This window comes from Manacus vitellinus, unplaced genomic scaffold (genome assembly GCF_001715985.3).
Source record: "Manacus vitellinus isolate BGI_N305 unplaced genomic scaffold, ASM171598v3 scaffold_9_pilon, whole genome shotgun sequence".
NCBI classification, from domain to species: Eukaryota; Metazoa; Chordata; class Aves; order Passeriformes; family Pipridae; genus Manacus; species Manacus vitellinus.
This window is the reverse complement of record NW_021940917.1, coordinates 12,508,868-12,529,817: the sequence shown is the minus strand read 5'-3', so window position 1 is coordinate 12,529,817 and position 20,950 is coordinate 12,508,868.

Sequence of the window (20,950 nt, the reverse complement as noted above, 5' to 3'; positions counted from 1 at the left end):
TAAAACATTATTATTGAATTAAGACTTGTTTACTGGCTGCACAGTATAGAAATGGTAGTAGACTTGCTAGATTTCAGAAGACAGATGAATAAAACTATAAAAAATCCCCAACAAAACTTTGATGATCTCATCTGATACATACCCACACTGTGTAAGAGATCAGTCACTGATGGATAAATGGCAATTTTGTGGTCTAACCCCAGCCTGGGAAGTGCCTGGATATGTTTTTATCAAGTTAAACTTGAAACGCGACACTGTCTGAGCCTTATTTCTACTTTGCTTCTAGTTGATATTACAGAAACATAGAATATGCTGAGTTGGGAGGGACCCACAAGGATTATTGAGTGCAGCTCCTGGCCCTGCACAGGACCATCTGCAAGAGTCACATCATGTGCCTGAGAGTACTGTATCAAAGCTTCTTGAACTCTGTCAGGTTTGGTGCTGTGACCGCTTCCCTGGGGAGCCTGTTCCAGTGTCCAACCACCCTCTGGGTGAAGGACAGCTTTCTGATATCCAACCTAATCTTCCCCTGACACAGCTTCATGCCATTCGCTTGGGTTCTGTCACTGGTCACCACAGAGAAGGGATCAGTGTCTGCCCCTCCTCTTTCCCTCATGAGGAAGCTGTAGACTGTGATGAGAGTCTCCTCTTCTCCAGGATGAACAAACCAAGTGACCTCAGCCCCTGCTCATGGAGCTTCATTTCAAGGCTCTTCACCATCTCTGCTGCCCTCCTTTGGACCACTCTCTAAAAAGTAAATATCTTTCTTACATTGTGGTGTCCAAAATTCACACAGTATTCAAGGTGAGGATGTCCCAGGTCAGAGCAGAGCAGGACAATCCCCTCCCTCGACCAGCTGGTGATGCTTTACCTGATGCCCCCCTGGACATGGTTGGCCCTCCTGGCTGCCAGGGCACTGCTGACTCAGCTTGCCATCAACCAGGACTCTCACGTCCCCTTCTGCTGCACTGCTTTCCAGCATCTCATTCCCCAGTCTGTACTGTTTTGAAAGAGAAAGGAAAAAGGTCAGGATGATCTTCATTAGTTTTTCCTCTTCTATTTGTAATTCCTGTGTTCTAAGTCCAAAAGCTGGTAACCTAATAACATTCTTGTTCTAGATGAGAATATAAAGGTCACATCAGAGTCGAGGAAGAAAATCAACATGCAAAAAACCGAATAAAAAATGTTGTCCTTAATTTCAAATGTCCTTAATTTCAAATGAGATGATTATTGTCTTCCGGACACTAGCTGTCCACCTTTCAACTTAAGTGCATTTTAAATGTGTTCATAAAGGAAGCAGAAATTGCAATATGCTGTCTCCTACAACATTCACTACTTCCAAAACAAATGGTAAATTCTTATCCATGCAGACCACTTAATGATGTTTTTTTTTCCTTTGTTAGTTTTTTTCTTTCATTATAATGGAGGTGACTATGATAGAATCTGACTTTTATATCTGTGTAGTCTGACATAACTGAATAGTCTTTTTTTTGAGTCTGTATCACTTTACAGTGATGAATTTCACACCATGAGTTATTGTAACTTCCTTAATTTATTTTGCAATTTGCCATTTTATCAAAGTTGGAAGAGAGATCTAATCTTTGCCAAAAGACCCTATAATTATCTGGCATTCTGCTGATCCATTCTTGTAAACACTGATCACATTATATGTGTGATTTCTGCACCCTCAAATAGATCATGTTGGAAGGACAAGATTTAATTTCCTCATTTACTAGAATTCAGTTGGACTGAAAATATTAATATAAACAGATCATATAACCTACTCATTATCTCTGTGCACTGCTAAAATCTGTAAAATGCTGCAGCACTTCCTATTCACTTTGACCCTCAGCAAATAAAACTAGCAGGTATAATTTAGAAGGAAATCAGAATCTAATATTTCTTATTGTTTTTATAATAGCTCACTGTGTCTGTTCCTATCAAATTCCATATCTAATGAACTGCAATTTCAAGAGCTGGTTGTTCTACTGTCTTGCAATCCAAGCAGATGAGTATGTATCATATAGTCAAAAAAAAACCCTCAGAAGAACACAATTTTCTAGTATGTAAAGAAAAAAAGAAAGGGGGGAAAAATTAATCATCATTGGTGTTCCTGGCACCAACAAGGTGAGAAACTTTATGTCAAGCTTGAAATTCCATTTATTCTTGTGTACCATTAACCATACATCCAATCACATAGGGTTTTTTTCACAGGGTCTGTGAAATTTGCCTTGTAAAATAGTGGAAATGAATTAGATGTGCATTAAGATATTTTCCTGGTGTGTAATGTGTTATGCAGTATTTTTCACTCTAAAACCTGACTGGTACCTTCAGGCTTTTCCCACAGCCAGAGCAGTCCTGACAGTGGTACCATTGCTGTAGAAAGTAGCATTGCCAGCAGGCAAGAGACCAGTAGTGGTTCCTCTCCTGTAGCTACAGCTCCTACTTCAGAGGGTACTGAAAGAGGAAGGTGGCTGCAGGGAAAAAACTCCTACAGCTCTGGGAGAGTGAAGGAGGAATCTTCACATCACTCTCAAACATCACACAATGTTTCCAAAGGAACGACATAGCTTCTAAATGCTGAAAGATAAAAAACCAAACAAACTAACAAAAACCACCAACCAAAAAACCCTGATGTTTCCTCCTCACTTTTCTCTCCCCTCTGTTCTTGGAACTCCACTGTCCAAAAACTTAAAAGCATTGAACAAATGATGATATATACATTTTAGGGTTTTCTGATACAGTCATCACTGAACAGTTACTTCACCTTGATAATCTTTCCTTTTATGGTACATTATGACTACGTAATTCCACTGTGATTAAAGTAGTGTGTTGTTCAAGGTTATATGCAGAAGTTCAGTCAGATGTCTACTACATTTTAGCTGCTGCTTCCTTTTACCCATCTTTATGTTGTGTTTAGAGATTAGGAGTTTTTAATGTTTTTTATTACTGATGTTATAGCTCATATAAGAAGGTATAACCCAAATTAAAACCGATTCCTCCCCCTCAGAAAGCTCTCTGAAATTGCTTAAAACATGCATGTGATTTTACTTCTTCAAATTCCTTTTACTTCATATTTTAATACTTCATGTGAGTCTTGAAGATGCCCTATTTTAGCTAATGAGTTTTGCAGGCAGCATTCAGCACTGCGGATTTACATAAATTGTGCTTCTTTGTCGATATTTGAGTAAATGTTGAAGGTAATGATTTCATCTATGTTTATATCATTATTTATATCATTATTAAAAGGCATAAAGCTAAAAAGTATAACCTACCTTACTGTTGTTCATTTAAGTATTCACTAATTACTATTAATCTGATTAGTACAGCAAATTAAAACAGAAAAGAGACAGAGTTTATTCATGGTTAAGTTAAGGAAATCAGTGGGTTATGCAGTATTTGCATTTTAATTAAGTCACGAGCATTTAATGCTAGGTGCTGGAAATACAGATGGATTCTCTGGCTTCATTGAAATTTAACATTCCCCTAATCTTTATTTTATTTTTTTTGTAGAATTTGGTATCTGCATGTCTGCAGACATCCACAGGTAGAAGTTCTGACACTAATACAACTCCATGACATGGCAAAATTAGTTGACAATTCTTTCCTAAAGACTATCAAAACAATCCTAAATCTACATTAGAGGTAAATCATTACATTGGTTTTATTATGATGAAATAAACTTTAAAATCCCTTGATCCTTGGCTCTTAAGCTTACAGACTATGTGTTGAGAGAACTTCAGATTTGTAATACCACGGTGCATGAAGTGCTGTTAAACTGTAGACCACTGGGGTCTGTGCAATGTAAATTTTATGTGTGATAATGTTTGGGCATCTGCTATTCATTCTGAAATTCAGTATAAAATTCTTTATAGGCAGTCTTTATGTAATACAGAGGGAAAATTAAGAATCTCACATGTTAATTCATTGTTACCAGACAACAGTATAGAGACAACATCTTCTGTCTAGATGGGCAGCCCTCTCTGAGCCTGATAGTTCCACCCAAAGACATTTGAAGCCCAAACAGACTGTAGAGGCTTGCAGTTTTTCTTCAAAATAACTTTTTACTTTTGGCTTTGTTTTTGAGGGATATAAAGTGGATGTAACATCACTCTCTTCTGTAGAAAACCAGGATTATTCTCTGAAAGGAAGGGGGATATGGAGATTGTCTCTTCAACAAGAGGGGAATCCAACCTGTAGCCTTCCATTTTTAAAACATACTCAGTCATTAGTGATATTTCAGGTGAGAAGAGGACTCTTGCTCATTAAATTCTCGTAAAATCAAAGGTAGTACAGGCAAGTAAGAGCTTGATCTGGGTTCATTTCATCAAGCACTTGTCCTAAAGCTTGTTTGTTATACTGATCAAGGAATACGTCCATGAAGACTGGAAAAGAGAGACTGAGGGAGTTATATCATTCTTTAGGCAACTATATGATAGTCTCTCCTGATGGAAGGGAAGATCTACTAAGCTACAGCTGTAAATTGGCTTCCAAAAGGACAGTGTTTTGTTATTCACACAGGTTGAAGCTGAGACAATGGCCCCTAGAGAGACCTGAACCTTTCATTCACACTACCCAGACAAGGTGTGCTGAACATATGTCACTTTCAGCTTGGCTTCTTCTAGCTTCTTGTGAATCTGAGAGTTCTGGACCTGTGAGCAGGCACCAGGAGATTCAGGGTGCTTCTCCCAAGTTTAAAATTTATCATCAAATTACACTGACAGAAAAAAAAAAAAAAAAAAAAACTGTGTCAGGGGATTTTGTTGTACAGCTCCCACTCACATTAATGGGAGCTGTGTGACTAAACTCCTGTGCTCAGCAATTAAATTCTATCCTTTAAAGGAACATATTAGAAATAAGGAACTAATTCAGTGGCTAAATGGAACTTCTGAAAGCTTATGGTATGGTGGTTTCCCTCTCCACTCTATAAGAAAAATACTTAACACTTATAGAATATTGTAAATTGGAGGAAGTAATGAATGTTATACAACTTCAGTCCAAACTGTCTTCCATCTGCTGTTCTCATTGGTATGTAACATGTGCACTATACAGAGTGCTGGCTTTAAAAGAGTTGAATAGAGTAAATGTCAACACTAAATAAATGCTATTGCCAACAAGCTGCCAGGAAACGTTTATCACACTTCTGGTAATGTGTAAAGCAGTTACTGCACAATGATGAATCATACCTTATATTACACACATGTTGATCATAAATGTTTATCAGGCTTTGGGAAGTTTCCAGAATGTTGAAGAGGCACTATAGTTCGTTGATGAGAAAGTCTCTCTTCTCAGTAAGCAGATTTCTTCACTTTAGTGTAAGGAAAACTTGTAAATTTTTTTAGATGGTTTTGCCAGAGATAAAGGAAAGATGGAACCCTTTTTGATATGCAAACATATACATATATATCAAGATATATTAATTTTACTGTGTTCTGACAATCTTCTTTAATTTTCTGCTTATTATTTTTTTAAGAAAAATTGATTTAATATTTTCTGATAAATCAAGTTAAAGTGTTTTTGAGTAGCAGAGACACAGTAGACATTACATGGATTCCTGCAGGTCTTAATTATGAAACTTTGATTTTAACAAAGGCTTCATTATGGTTTATTTGGGTACGGACACAAGCTGTATTTTATATTTTTGTAGCGGATACATGCTTCAGTAACAAATTTTAAAACATGCATACTGAACCTGCCACACAGAGGCACATAAAATTATGCCAGTGATGGGAAGTGAGAGAGCAATTTAGTGGCTTATTACAGAAGAAAATAAACTTTTTTCTATTTTTATATCCAGATTCATGCCCTAAATGTCAGATCATTTAGACCTTGCCATTAGATCCAATGCTTACTGCAATATTGCTATGATCGATCAGGAGCAGGGAGAATTCAAAGGCATCACCCTTTGAGGGCAAAGTGAGACTTGTACTTTGAATTTTCCTCAGTCTGAGGAGAATGATAAAGCCTCCTCCACGTATCTTTGTTTTGATCAGAGTAATCACTTCAGGATGATTTTTCCTTTTAAGCATATCTTTTTTTTTCCTGCATTTATATTCCATGAAAAGAGAATGGGTCTAAGAACAGGATTATTTCAGCAAAAGAAGTCCCCCCATGGTCACATAGTAAAAATTAATAAATGCACATACTTTGATTTTGGACAGAAATCAGAGAATTTTAAAATACTTCACGGCTATATTTAAATTGCTGTGTCATAATTCATTCCATTATTATCCAAGAATTATTACCTGGCAACCTAGTTATGGAAAACTTAACATCCTTTTAAATATAATTTTGAGAATGTCTCACTTCTTTTTAAATAAGAGCCAGTTTTAAGGCATCAGGAATGAAAATTTCAAACCAGATAAAGCAGTGGGTTTGGGTTTTTTTATTATTATTTTGGGTTTTTTGTTTTTTTTTCACAAACTGCTAGATTTTTTTTTGCTTTAGCAATGCCTTGGGCTGTTATAGAGAAGCTAATGAGGTATATGCTTGAAATAAGATCAAAGGAATTTCAGCAAATGAAATGAAAATGAGGTCTCATAAAGAATCAGTACTGAAAATAAAAAAAAAGACCTCAAGAGTGTGTTATCCAGTTACTAACTCTCTTTTGAATTATCTCTGAAATCAGAGCATCCTTTATTATACTATTTATAAAAATTAATCACTCTGGAACCAAGACTGTGTACTCTGACATTGAGCGATGCAAAATGTTACACAATGGTGTGACCATATATTAAAAGCCTTTAGGCTCAAAATAACTTTATGTTCTGCAAAAAGACCTTGTAGCAGTGAGGTAAAACTACCATGTTCCCTTACTATTTTTCTATTCCAGTAACTAGAGAAACGTGTGATGTAGTAATGGCTCTGGTAATGAGCCAAAATGCATTTTAGAGAGGTACAAAAATACATGTTAGAATTTGCCTGCCATAGCTAAAAAGTGTAAGCTAATGGAACCTAAAGTGATTCACTGTGGAAAGAGCTCTCATTCTTTCTTTTCAATGGGATGAAAGAGGGAAGGCAGAAGGTCATATTTCAGGAGGGAGACTGTGTGTGTCTTCAAGGGTTTCATTTTCCATATGAAGGGTTTTTCTGTATTGTGTTGGGTTTGCATAGCAAGGGCTTGGTAGCAGGAGGAGCGGTTACTGGGGTGGCTTCTGTAAGAAACTGCTAGAAACTTCCCTTATGTTTGATGGAGTCAGTACCAGAGAGCTCCAAGACAGATCCACCTCTGTCCAAGTCCGAGCCCACCACAGACAGTGGTAGCATTTTTGGGATAACATCTAAGAACACTGGAAAAGTCAATGAAGAATTGTCTCCAGTGTGAGAGATCCCACACTGGAGCACGGGAAAAATGTGAGGAATCCCTGTCTGAGGAGGAGGGAGTAGCAGAGACAATGTGTGACGAACTGACTATAACGCCCACTCTGGATCCACCTGCATCACTGGAAGGAAGGAGAAGGAGAAATACTGAGTGAATTTGTGCCCAAGAAGAAGGGGGTGCTAGGCAGAAGGAGTATTATTAATTCTCTTTCTCATTACCCTACTGATTTTATTGTTAATAAACTAATTTCTCTGAGTTGACTCCTTTTTGTCTGTGATTGTAACTGGTGAGTGATCTTTCCCTGTCCTTATCCCAACACACGAGTTTTTCATTACATGTGTTCTCCACCATCCATCTAAGGAGGGGAGTGATAGAACAGCTTTGGTGGGCATCTGCTGTCCAGCCAGTGCCAACCTACCACACATACCTTTCTAGATTTTAAGTAATATTATTCAGCCAGACTGAAAATACATACTAAAGAACAAGTCATGCTGCAAAGGGCTTACAAGCTGAAAAGCACAAGATGAAAGGCAAAGAGAAATATATGATGTCTGTTTCCACAGAGAAAATAAGATCTAGAGAAATTAGGAACAAACCTTACAAATTACTTAGAATAAATCATCATATGTGAGAGTTAAATTGACTTGAGCAGAAATTAAACATTCCTGAAAATACCTGCTACATGCTTTCCTGCACCTGAAGGATACTGGAATCTATCACCATGGCATTACCAGGACTATGAACAGGAAGCACACATATCAGCATAGAGAACTATCCAAAAAGAAATGATTTGAGATACATGCCACAAAAGTCACATGCAAAATTAGGTGAAGACTAGAATGATTGCTAATCATATTCAATTCAATCCCTAGTTGCATAAGGAATGCAGACTTGAAGTCTTTACAAGGACAATTTATAGACATTCTGAAGAAGTAGTACAGAATATAAGAAGTAGTTTTGCAAATAACTTCTAGAGTGGAATTTCAGCCATCGTCAAGACTGTGTCAGATAAATGACCTTGTACAGCCTGAAAAAAATCAGCATTCTGAATTTCATCTTTTTTCAGGGTACTAAGAACGACTTGAAATTTCAGTTTTCTTTGTTTTATTACTCTTGATTTACTTCATCATATTTTTGTTTATGAAGCATAACCTAGCTGTGATCACTCTCTATCATTAAGCATTGCTTTACAAATGCTTCTTTTTTGCTTTATTTTACTAAACACTCTTGGTTTCTACATCAAAAAGTAGTTCATGAGTGTGTTGCCATGGTGATTTCAGGTGGCTGGAAAATGTCAAGACACAATATGTTGTGCATATACAGCTACAAATATGAAAACAAAAACAAAACTAATTTTTTTTTAGCACAATGGGAGAACAAAATAACTACATGGAAATCTAGATGAAACTGAAAGTACTAACTAGTTGCTCTGCAGCCAATAAAATGGGTATGTTACCTTTCAGATATAAAATATTGAACACCTAAAAAATATTAGTAAAAAAATATCATATATGTATATTAATTTTGACACTTGACACTGTCACCTGTTCTGAAGGCTCTCTGCCTTTGACCTTAATATTTCAGCCTCTGGATATAATTTTTTTTTTTGTAGGACACTGTAGATATGTACAAAATCTTGGTAAAAAAATTAGATATTTCAAGAGCCAGCTAGGGTCTTTAAATTTGTTCTTGCATGTACAGACTTATATACCATCACCAAAATATACCTAGATTCAACAGATACTTTTGCTATGCCTAATTTGTCATAAAGTGAAATAGAAGGAAAAAGAGGGAGATTGGAAACCAAATGAAAATTCAGCCTTAAAACTGGAGTTCAACAGTTTATGGAGGTGCATTTAGCTCTTTGATAATAAATTGAGGTAATTTTGAATATGAGGAAGACTAAAAAGTTAGTTATTTCTAGAGAAGACAAATTTTCAATTGTTTTTCTGAATATCTCTCTTTATATAATTTGTATATAACTGGGTAATCCTAAAGTATAAAGTAAGTTTGTTTCTATGAGAAGGTGACTTTTCAGAACAACTTTTTAGGAAAAAAAAAGCCAACAAAAAATTAACATCATTTGAAGCACAATTTATTTGTCCGGGGAACATAAACAGTAAACTAGGTTTGAATTTCAACTTTTATTGTTATATCAAAAGATATTTTTTATTTGATATTTACCTCATGTATCTATTAAACCTACAAGAATATACTGCTTTGTCTCAGTTGTACAAGGCAAAGAGTGAACCCAAGTCCACTAGACAGTAACTTCATGTTGCTCTGTCAGTACTGAAAAGGGAATAGCTCAGTAGGTAATATCTTAATCTAATATTCCTTTCATTCCTCCCTCCTTCTCTGTATATTAAGGGGAAATACCAAGAAGCAAATCACCAGCCTTGCTCTTTTAGTACGTGCAGCACTTCTGCAATTGCTCCCCATCTCCCAGGCTCATCCCCATTTCTGGAGCTCTTCATGTTCTGCAATAGCAACAAGACCAAAAACTTTACAGAACTTTAAGTTATATTGATCATGTTCATAGATATATCCCAGGCTTGGGAATGGATTGGGAGGACAAGATATTTTTATTTTCTGATGTCTATGATTTTCGAAACATATGAGCATATCTGAAAGAGTCGATGTGACAGTGTTGGGGAGTTATTTTGGGCAGTAGGAACTAAATCTGCAGTAGTAAAAGCTTATATTATCTGCATGGAAGACATCCGAGAAAAACTTGTTCCTTAGCATGCACAAATCTCTTTAAGGAAATGACTTATATTAGATTTCAGTAACAAGATATACTATATGAGTCAGAGTCAAGTTCTCTCTGGCAAAGTTCTTTCAAAAATTCCACACGTCACACATAGAGATGTGATATTTAATATAAAATTTACCTATTTGAAGATATTTGATGTTACACAGAATTTCTCACTTACTTTTGTTTTACAAACTATGCTGAAAACACAGTATAAAAGTCGCACTTCACAGAAAACCCAGCTATTGTAATATGCAGTTCAATCACGATACCAATGTGACTCCCATTACTGGTTTCTAAAACACGTTCACTGTCACGATACCGCGTGTCCCCAGTTTCCAGGAAGCAATATATGGGTGGAAGCCAGCTCAAGCCCTCTTCTCTCTTTCAAATTCTACAATTGGTTGTTCAGTTCCTATATTCTATGTTGGGTTGGGATACATATTCCCTTCCCTCCCCCCTGCCCCCCACCCTCATCCTATCCCGTGGTGGTCTGACTAACTCAGGGAAACACATTTTAGTGAACTCAGGACAAAATACTTAGATCATCAGTTGATCCACTGGAGTGTTGATAGTTGTTTATCTAAAACATAGGTCACTCTTCAGTCCTCCTTCATGTGGAGATAAATTCAGGTTTTTTGCGACAGCTGTAGGAAGTCATGATCGGCATTATTGAATGAGCACATTCATGAGCACCTCACCTTTGCTCATCATAGTGAATTGACCCTGGTCAGATGCCAGATACCCACTAAAGCCACTCTCTCACTCTCCCTCTGCAACTGGACAGAGGAGACAAAAAACCAGCTAAGGATTCATGAGTTGAGATAACAGATGGGAGAGGTCAGTGACTACCTTTGTGGGCCAAACGGACTCAAATTGGGGATATTAATTAAATTTATTACTAAGAGGATTAGAGTAAAAGACTGAGAAGTAAAATAATCTAAAAACACCTTCCCCCCACACCTCTTTCCTTCCATGTTCTCCCTCCTCCCCCCCAGTAGTGCAGGGGGACAGGAATGGGGGTTAAGGTCAGTTGTTGTTCCTGCTGCTGCTCAGAGAGAGGAGTCCTTCCCCTGCTCCTGTGGCATCCCTCCCATGGGTCCCTCTCCAACCTGAGTCCATCCCTCAGGCAGCAGCTCTTCCCAAACTGCTGTCCTGTGGGTCACTCTTCCATGGGGTCAGTCCTTCACCAATGAGCTGTACTGGTGTGGGTCCTCCACAGGGGCCACAAATCCTACCCGGGAAAAACCTGCTCCAGTGTGGGCTTCCCTCTCCAGGGGCTGCAGGTCCCCAGCAGGACCCTGCTCCCTCTTGGGCCTCCCACAGGGTCACAGCCTCCTTCAGATATCCACCTGCTCCAGCTTGGGCTCCTCCATGGGCTGCAGGGGGGTCTCTGCACCCCGATGGTCCTCCACGGGCTGCAGGGGCACAGCTGCCCCACCATGGTCTGCACCACGGGCTGCAGGGCCTCAGATCTGGTGCCTGCAGCACCTCCAGCCCCTCCTTCTGCACTGATCTATGTCTATGCACTGGTGTCTATATTGTTGTTCCCATGTTCTCACTCTGTTCTTCCCTGGTTGGAATTCTTCCTGCACAATACCTTTGATTCCTCAATATGTTATCACAGAGGCATTACTGTTACTCCTCATTGGCTTGGCCTTGGCCAGTGGCAGGAAGCCCATCCTGGAGCTAGCTGGTTCCACCAGATAGGGGAAGCTTCTAGCAGTTTCTAACAGAAGCCACCACTGTAGCACACTTGCTACCAAAACCCAGCCACAGAAACCCACTAAACTCATCTGCTTTAACCCTTCTTCCATTTTAAGGGCTTATTGAGCAGTCACAGTGCAAAGAGTATGTACACAAATATATATAAAAAAAGTTATATATGATAAGGAAGGATCAACAACATTCAAATCAATAAGAAGAAAGTAAAATTGAAGTGTGGCCAATAGATCAAGGGAGGTGATGCTGCCCCTCTACTCTGTTATCCTGAGACTCTACCTGGAAGACTGCATCCAGCTCGGGGTGCCCAAACACTGGAAGGGTATTGGACTTACTGGAGGGCCACCAAGATGATCAGAGGGATGTCTCCTCTGAACACCTCACCCATAAGGAAAGACTGAAAGAGTTCATCCTGGAAAAGAGAAGGCTTAGGGGTACCTGAAGGGAGCCTACAAGAAAGAAGAAAAGGGATTTTTTGCGAGAGCTTGTAGTGATAGGATAAGGGGAAATGGCTTCAAACTCAAAGAGAGAAGGCATAGGTTAAATGTTAGGAAGAATTTCCTTACTGTGGGGGTGGTAAGGCACTGAACAGATAGTTCAGGGAAATTGTGGATTCCCGGTTTGTGGAAGTGCTTAAGGTAAGACTGGATGGAGTTCTGAACAACTAGTCTAGTGAAAGGTATCCCTGTTCATGGCCAGAAGGTTGGAATGAGATGATCATTAAGGTGCTTTTCAACCCAAATTCTACGATTCTATAACATTGATAGTGGAGAAATCCATAAACAGTAAAGCAAATGTTTTGGGTGGAGCACTAACAACTGGTATAACAGGGTTTTTTAGGGTTGTATCACAGCACTTTGTTTACATACACTGATGTCTTATTTCTAATAACCAATGTTGACAAACAAATATTTCTTTCATGGTATCTTAACTTTAGTTGCTGCGCTACTAATGCAAGAATGTTGTCTGAAACAGGACTCTGGGTTTTACTCAAAGCATAATGTTGTGGGTGTGGGGAAAATGTTCCCTTTTGTGCTTCTGAAGAACTTCTTTTGATAAATGTCATGCTGACCTATCTGGGAAACTTTCTTTATCTAGAGAAGAATCCTTTAAAATGTAACCATGGATCTATGAAAAAAAAAAATTAAGCAAAAGAAAGCAAGAAACTGTTTTTAAAGCTGACATGCTGTCTAATTATACATTTTTAAACATTATTTTTCAGTGTGCACAGTACAACTGAAGGTCTTCAAATAGCTTTATGTTTGTAAGTGGCACAAAGAAAGAGGAGGACAAACTTTTTGCCTGTTGCAATAGAACAAGGGGTGTGGGTTTTAAACTAAAAAAAAATCAATTTAGAATAAATATTAGGAAGAAAATTTTTCTGATGATTGTGATGGTGAAATCCTGGCACAGGTAGCTCAGAGAGGTGGCAGATGCCCCATCCCTGGACACATTCAAAGTTGGATGGAGGTCTGAGCATCCTGACCTAGTTGCAGATGTCCCAGCTCATTGCTGAGGAGTTGGACTCGATGAACTTTAAAGATTCCTTCCAAGTGAAATTGTTCTACTATTCTCTGGTCAGGTTCTTGGGTCATGCTATTATCCTCTTAAAACTTTTATTGTCTGTGTATTGCTATTGCTTCCCACCACCTCTGTGCTGTTACAAGGCATTTTCTTCTTGATAAGCGTGTCTTTTATTGATAGTATATTTTCTTGACCAAAATTGCTGGGTTCTGCATTTCAAATTATTATATTTTATGGTAATATATTAAAATATTCACTCTATTCTCCCATCTGGTTCTGTTGAATAAAAAGGCTTGTAACATTCACCAAGGATAACAATAAAAGCAATTACAACATAGCTGATCATATTTTTTCAATCTGCTTCTTAGAGCTTTTATTTTCATTTTATTTTCATCCCAAACTCCATTTGCTAATAACTTTCAACATAGGAACAAAATAGCTTTAAGATCTGTCCTTCGCAGCAGGAATAAGTGTTAATCACTATAGATTAGTTCTAGTCATTCATAAACATTTAGAGTAGGCTCATGATGTGTAAAATAATAATTAAAAAGCTACTCTTCTTGAGGAATTCAATTTCAATCACAGAAACTGGCAAGAATGATACGCCATAAAAATCTGAGCTAGTCCATTGTACAAAACATTTAGATATTTTTGCTCCTATTAATATTATAATATCTGACTGTCTAGGGTGCCAAACCAGAGATAGTTTAGGACAAGTAATTTTTCAGAAAGAGCCCATCACTAAAAAAGCTTCATAATGGATTTTCAGACTTCAGAGGTACTACTATAAACAACCTCTAAATACTTTCTTTTGAGTGACTGCATTTTAGACTTCAAAGTGTAGTTTGTGAAGTCTTTTAAAGTTTCTGCAAAATGTGAGATCTAAGTGTTTACACTCAGATCCTCCTTGTCACAGAAAGGAAAACAATGTTGGGTTTCCCTGATGTTATTGATACGTTTTTCTATTGGTAAAGGACAAAACAAAGAAGACTGTTTTTAGCCTTAATTAAATACATTTTTTAATCTTATCTAATAAGTGGAGTATTAACTTTAGAGATTTTGCTATCATTTTAGTACTTTATATTTTTATGTTAAAACTTTAGCTACTCAGTTATCACAAATTGTAAAGAATTTTTAGTTAGAAATACTTAGTAACCCTTTTTGATTAGAACAGTATGTTTTAATACTCAGCATGGTGGGAAATTAAGATATTTTATTCCAATATGGGTCATAGAACTATGTTTTAAAATACTGATTGTTAAATTTTCTGCTTTTGACACAGTCATGTGAATACATCCAGCTGTAAATATGAATGATATTACTACATAAAATATGTCTGATCACATCCAGTTTTGGCCTCTGCAGGGCAAGAAAGACACTGACACATTAGACCAACTCACCAAAGGACCTTTAAGATTGCTCAGGAGTGGAGCACTGGATGTAAAATTATAAGTTGAGGAAGTGTGGCTTGTTCAGTCTGGGGAAAAAAAGGTGAAAGAGAGGCTTTATAAAGCCATCTAATGGGAAAATGTATAAAGAGTGGAAATTGGACTTTTCTTGGAGAAGTCAAAGAGCGAAATACAATGAACAAATGTTGCTAGAATGAATTCAGATATTGTCTTTTTCTCGGTGAGGATAACATAACATTAGAACAGGCTCCCAGGAAGGTGATGGAATCTCCTGGAGATGTTGGAGAAGACCTGAACAGCACAATCTCATTGGAATTTCACAGTGCAGGAGGTTGGCACAGACGCCTTCAAGAGATCGCTTTCAACCTTCAGTACTGGGACTTTATGAAGGTAGCTAAAGGGTTTTACAAGCATTTGTAGAGTATTCTGATAAATTATTGCAGTGCTGCATATATTTTTTTAATTTTTAATTTTTTTAATATGAACTGGAAGCACTTTCCAGACACTGATTGCATAAAATATATCATAAAGTATATCAGTGTTCCTTTGTATACGTATGTATGTATGTATGTATGTAACTATCTATCTATCTGTCCATCCATACAATATATACACTTCCTGTTCTAGGCCGATGTATTGTTACTATTAAGCAATGTTGTCTTTTTGTCACTAAAGTAATTGAGAATATTTTACGATAGTGCAAGTCTTTTAAAACAGTCAATGACATCTACTTTCCCTGGTAAACAAGCAGAAGGAAAGAATTGAAAGAGAGGCTTTATGCAAGGTCATGTAGTAACAGGACAAGGGGGAATAGACTTAAGTGGAATGACAGTAGTCTTAGATCAGATATTAGGAAGAAATTCTTTACTGGGAGGGGGGGTGAGGCACTGGAACAGTGCCCAGAGAGATTTTTGACTTCCTGTCTCTGAAAATGTTAAAGATCAGGCTGGATGGGGCTCTCAGTAACCTGGTCTAGTGGAAGGCTCCTTGCCTATGGCAAGGGAACTGGAGCTAGATGATCTTTAAGTTCCTTTCCAACTCTAACCTCCACAATTCTAACTGGAATAGCTTCCTGGTTTACTCCATGTGCTTGTACATTCTCAGCTTTGGTTTGCAGTGTGTAATGTTTCTTCGTGACAGATAATTAAGCCACGAGAATCTCAGGCATATAGATTCAGAAATGGTATTTTGACTTTTAATGGGAATTGCTGCATTTAATTTTTAACATAGGGAGGTGAAAATTCTTGTGGTATACCATGGAACACGATTCTTCCATGGAACACAATTCTTCTTAAATTACTCATGGGCAAATTGTTTTAATATGCTGTTAGACACCAGAACAGCTATTATTGGGTCAGAACACTTAAGCTGTATGGAGTTTGTGTTTGCTGGGTGTAACAAAGGTTCCCTTACTATAGCAATGCTCATTTGTCTCAGTAATCAGTTGCAATGCTTTTGCAAAATTGCACGTTTCTGTAAAACCCTTTTTTGTCAAAACACCTATTTTCTCACCAAATTAAAAGAAATCTCTTAGGGGAAAAATGTTCTTCAGATGTGAACTCAAGGTCTCAAAGAATCAAAGACTTTGCAAGGGTTTCTGTGGGTGAAATCTCTTGAAGTCTAAAATTATAGTGTACAACCAGTAAAAGCATGGAGCTTCTGGACCAGGGTGTAACATATGCAAGTTAACATTTCAGTATATGCCAATCATAGAAATGAAAAATCAATACGTTTAAAATAGCCTGCCAACTATTAACATACAGATGGCTCCACAATTCATTTCTCACTGCAGAGGCATATCTGAACGATATTGGTACCAGCAGTATTAGGAAAGTTTAATGTGCCAATATAAAATCTTTAGTTCAGTGTAAATGTATATAAGTTTGAAAAGTAAAGATTATTTCTCTTCCTAATAGTGTGCAGCTTTGGCCAATAGTATCCACATGCGGATCTGTCAAGAATGGACAAAAAAAGTGTTTTACTAGAGTCTTACTAGAGATGTGTTGTGAACTCAAAAAGTTAATTATTAATGTGCTACCTTCTATTTATTTTGGAACAATAATCTCAGAGTTTAACAGCAAATTACATCAGAATTTTACTTTCATCAAAGCTTACACAAGCAAGACTGAAAACTTCATATTTCTGGGGAAAACAAAATTAAATTCCACCTGCATTTCCTTCATTACCTAAGCACCAAGTGATTTCATTTCCAGAATGATTCTTTAATCTAGCAGTTTCCCTCAATGATAGCTTTCATTTGAATTACACATGGCCACACAAGAAGGACCACGACACTACTCCCTGATACACAATGACACTAGTCCTCCCATACTGAACAAGTTTCAAATATTTTGGAGAAAAATTTCTTAATCCAAATTTCTAATCTAGGTTCTGGTTGAGCCTCTGGAGTTGACACAGCAGAATTGTTTAAAATCAATAGGTCCTTCATTTGGAAATGTTACTTCACAGCAAGTTCTTGGGTTAGTGTTACAACTCCCAAGTCCTACTGGACATTCCCGTTAGTAACTCACAGTCACTTTTTGTGATTGTAGAAATGCAATGGGTGCCTCAAGGCTACCATGTTGACCACTTGAGACTCCACTAAGAAAACTACATTAAGACTCCCATAGCAAGTCTCAGAGAAATCCCTCTCTGTGAGAGTCATTGGTATTCAAGAACTTTGTGTCCTGCCTGATGGCTTTGAGACAGAAATTGATGTATCATTTTTCACATAGTAAGGTCATCCACATGCTTCAGCACTTCAAACCCATTACTTTGTCTGTTGCATCTTTCTCTCTGCCGTGCTCTCCGTCAAATGACACTGGACTAATTTAAAAACAGATTTTGGACTGTCATCTTCAGGATGTGCTATAAAAAAAGGAAAGACTTTCCAGCTCCTTGTATCCTCCCTGAGGAAAGATAGAACGTTTCTATTTTAGAACTGCAGTCTTAACTTACAAAATAAATTCTTGGGAATTTTTTTCGCCTAAATATCTTCATTATATTTAAATTTATTGACAATGAGATTCTCCTGACTTAAAATACAAACAAACAAAGACCAGTTGCAATTGGACAAGAGAACCTTATCAAGGAAAAGCGTTTAGTAATAGACCCAGGATTTTAAAAGTATGACACCATGTTAACAAAATTCCACCCTTTTGGGTTTCCTTTATAGTTTCAGGTGTTTCAAGAACGTGGTAGTTGATTTAGCCCCTTATGACTCATGTGAATTGAATTCAGAACATATGGAGGTAACTTTACCTCTGAAAAAAATGTGACCTTCTCATACACCTTCTTACATAACATTCTTATCTAGATTGTGGATGCCCTGACTGGCCAGTGTTTAAGGCAAGGTTGGATGAGGCCAGGAGCAATCTAATCTAGTAGGTGGCATCACTGTCACTGGCAAGGGGGGTTGGAACTAGATGATCTTTGAGATCTGTGCTGATTTTGTGTGGGTGGAGTTAATTTTCTTCACAGCGACTAAGATGGAGCTATAATTTGGATTTGTGCTGAACAAAAAGGTGTTTTTGTTATTGCTGAGCAGTGCTTGCACAGAGCCAAGGTCTTTTCTGCTTTTTGTACTGTCACACTGGCGAGGAGGCTGAAGATGCATGGGAGGGTGGGAGCACACGAAGCTGGGTCAAGCAATTTCACCTGACCTAAGGGACAACTTCATGCTCAGTATACGAAGCAGGGGGAAGAAGGAGGAAGAGGGGGAAATTTGGAGTAATGGTGTTTGTCTTCCCAAGTAACCATGGTATGTGATGGGCGCACATGGGAAGTGTGAATAATTCCTGCCTGCCCATGGAATGCAGTGAGTGAATTCCTTGTTTTGCTTTGCATGTGTGTGTGTCTTTTGCTTTCCCTATTGAATTGTCCTTATATCAACCCGCAAGTTTTCTGGCTTTTACCCTTTTGATGTTCTCCTCAAACAAGTGGCTGCATGGTGCTTGGCTACTGGTTGCGGTAAAACCGCGACAGGTCTCTTCCAACCCAAGATGAGATACTATGATGTACAAAAGTTTGCATGAAAGATCTTTGTAATAATATGCATATATACTGCTGTTGTAATTATTTTATTTCCTTGAAATTTTTTGTCAAATTGTTAGAACAGGCACATGTGCCATATGGTATGCTACATGGCTTATGTATTTAGTGTACAGAGCATGCTATGGTCTTCAAGTATATATTCAGGAATCTTCAGCCTTTTTTTTTTCATGAGTAGAAAGAAAAGAAAGTACTGCTTGCAAGGCCATTGAGATGATGATGGAGAACAATAAAAAATGCAGGGGTAACTGCATTTCACTGATTGTGGAGTATAAATAATAGGATGAAATGAAGAACGTAAAAATGGAAGGTGAAGAAGACAGTTTCTAATTATAAAACAAATTTCAAAGCAAAGATTCCTACAGCAAGAGTCAAGTAAGAACTGTGTTAATTTTGTAATAGAGGTTGGCTAGGTAGAGGTAAGTTCAGAACCTTTGAGATGGAGTGGAACCTGCAAAATAAAAAAAAAAAGGAAGAGAAGAAAGAAGGGGAATTTCTATATCCTTACACCATCTCTTCTTTCTGCGCTTCATAGGCATAGTGATAAAAGACAGCAGAATTGACACAGTATAGAATTCTGTGCCATAGGGTTCACATATGGCATGTGTGCATCAGTTTCCCTTCAGCTACCTCCAACTGATCAATACAAGTCCTGTTTGTAGTTAATTTCCTCTATTAAAGACAAAGTAACTGAATCCTTCTCTTGACACTCACTGGTAGCCAGCTGAGTTCAAGGGCTCATGAATCCACTTAAAAGTAGATTGAACAAAATATTGACATATCGACCAGACTTAATTTGGCACTGGTTATGGGGCAAAATACTGGAAGGAGCTACCTGGGGATTTTCTGGAATCAGGGAAATCTGAGAGAGAGTGGAAAGACCCATCAGGACCCGTCCTGACCTGGCAAAGGCGTTGCCAAAGTAACTATGAGAGATTTAAATAGCTCCAGGGAGCATGAGAGACCTGGAGGATGGTGAACAGTGCTGGTGAACAGCAGGGGCAAACAGGACATGTCACATCAGCAGGACATGGTTTAGCAGTTTGGGTAGGCATGTTGGACGGTGCAGCTGCCCTCCCAGCTCCTGAGGTGAGCTCAGCTGGTGATTTTGTCTTACCCAGCTAGAACAGACCTAGTGATGGTTTCCACATGGTCGAAAGCCGTTCCTAGGAGGAACATGGTGACCCAGATGGAACTCCCTCAGAGTCATGCAGCTGTCCAGGTCTCCAGCTGCAGGAAGTGTTTCAGCTTGGCATTAATACTGGAAGGCAGCAGAGACCTACGGGTCATATGCCAGTGTTGGAGGTGAAATGGATAGCCCAGCTGAAGTGCACTTACACCAATTCATGCAGTATGGGTAACAAACAGGAGAGCTCAAAGCTGCTGCACTGCACGGAAACTACGATGTATTTGCCATCGCAGAGATGTGGTGGGATGACTCCCATATCTGAAGTACTGCAATGATGGTTATAAGCTCTTCAGTTTGCATATCTTCGTGTAGAGTTATTTTCTAGACTGTTTGTCACTCTACATTCTTGTTATTCATCATGTCTTATCAAATAAAAAGACCAAAACTTCCACCAGAAAGTCTGTGCAATTCAGGAGAGCAGATGCTAGAGTCTGATTATAGACAAAGACATTTTAATCACGAGCTGCACTAGTGTAGCCTACCCTTTTCAGTATAATGCCAAAAATTATCCGTATGGTTTATGCACATATTCTTTCCTGTTGATGTTGCTTATACATCAGATATTTAAACAATAATCAGGTGACAAACAGAGATGCACAGTTCTTATTACAATGGTGAAGTTGTACCTTAAAGATAACAAGATGTCCATTTTTATACTTCTGCAAACAAGGTTTCCTTACTTGTGCATTTGATGAGGTCGCAGAATTGATGGGTCAGGGTGTCCCAGGACATAGTCTGCTTTTTTGTTTTTGCCTTTTTTTTTCATTCTTCCCAGAATACCTATGTTGTCACAGAATCACAGAATCACAGGTTATGCCAAATTGGAAGAGACCCACAAGGGTCATTGAAGACCAGCTCTTAGCCCTGCACAGGACAATTCACAAGAGTTGCACTCTGTGCCTAAGAGTATTGTCCAAAGGCTTCTTGATCTCTGTCAGGCTTGGTGCTTTGACCGCTTCCCTAGGGAGCCTGTTCCAGTG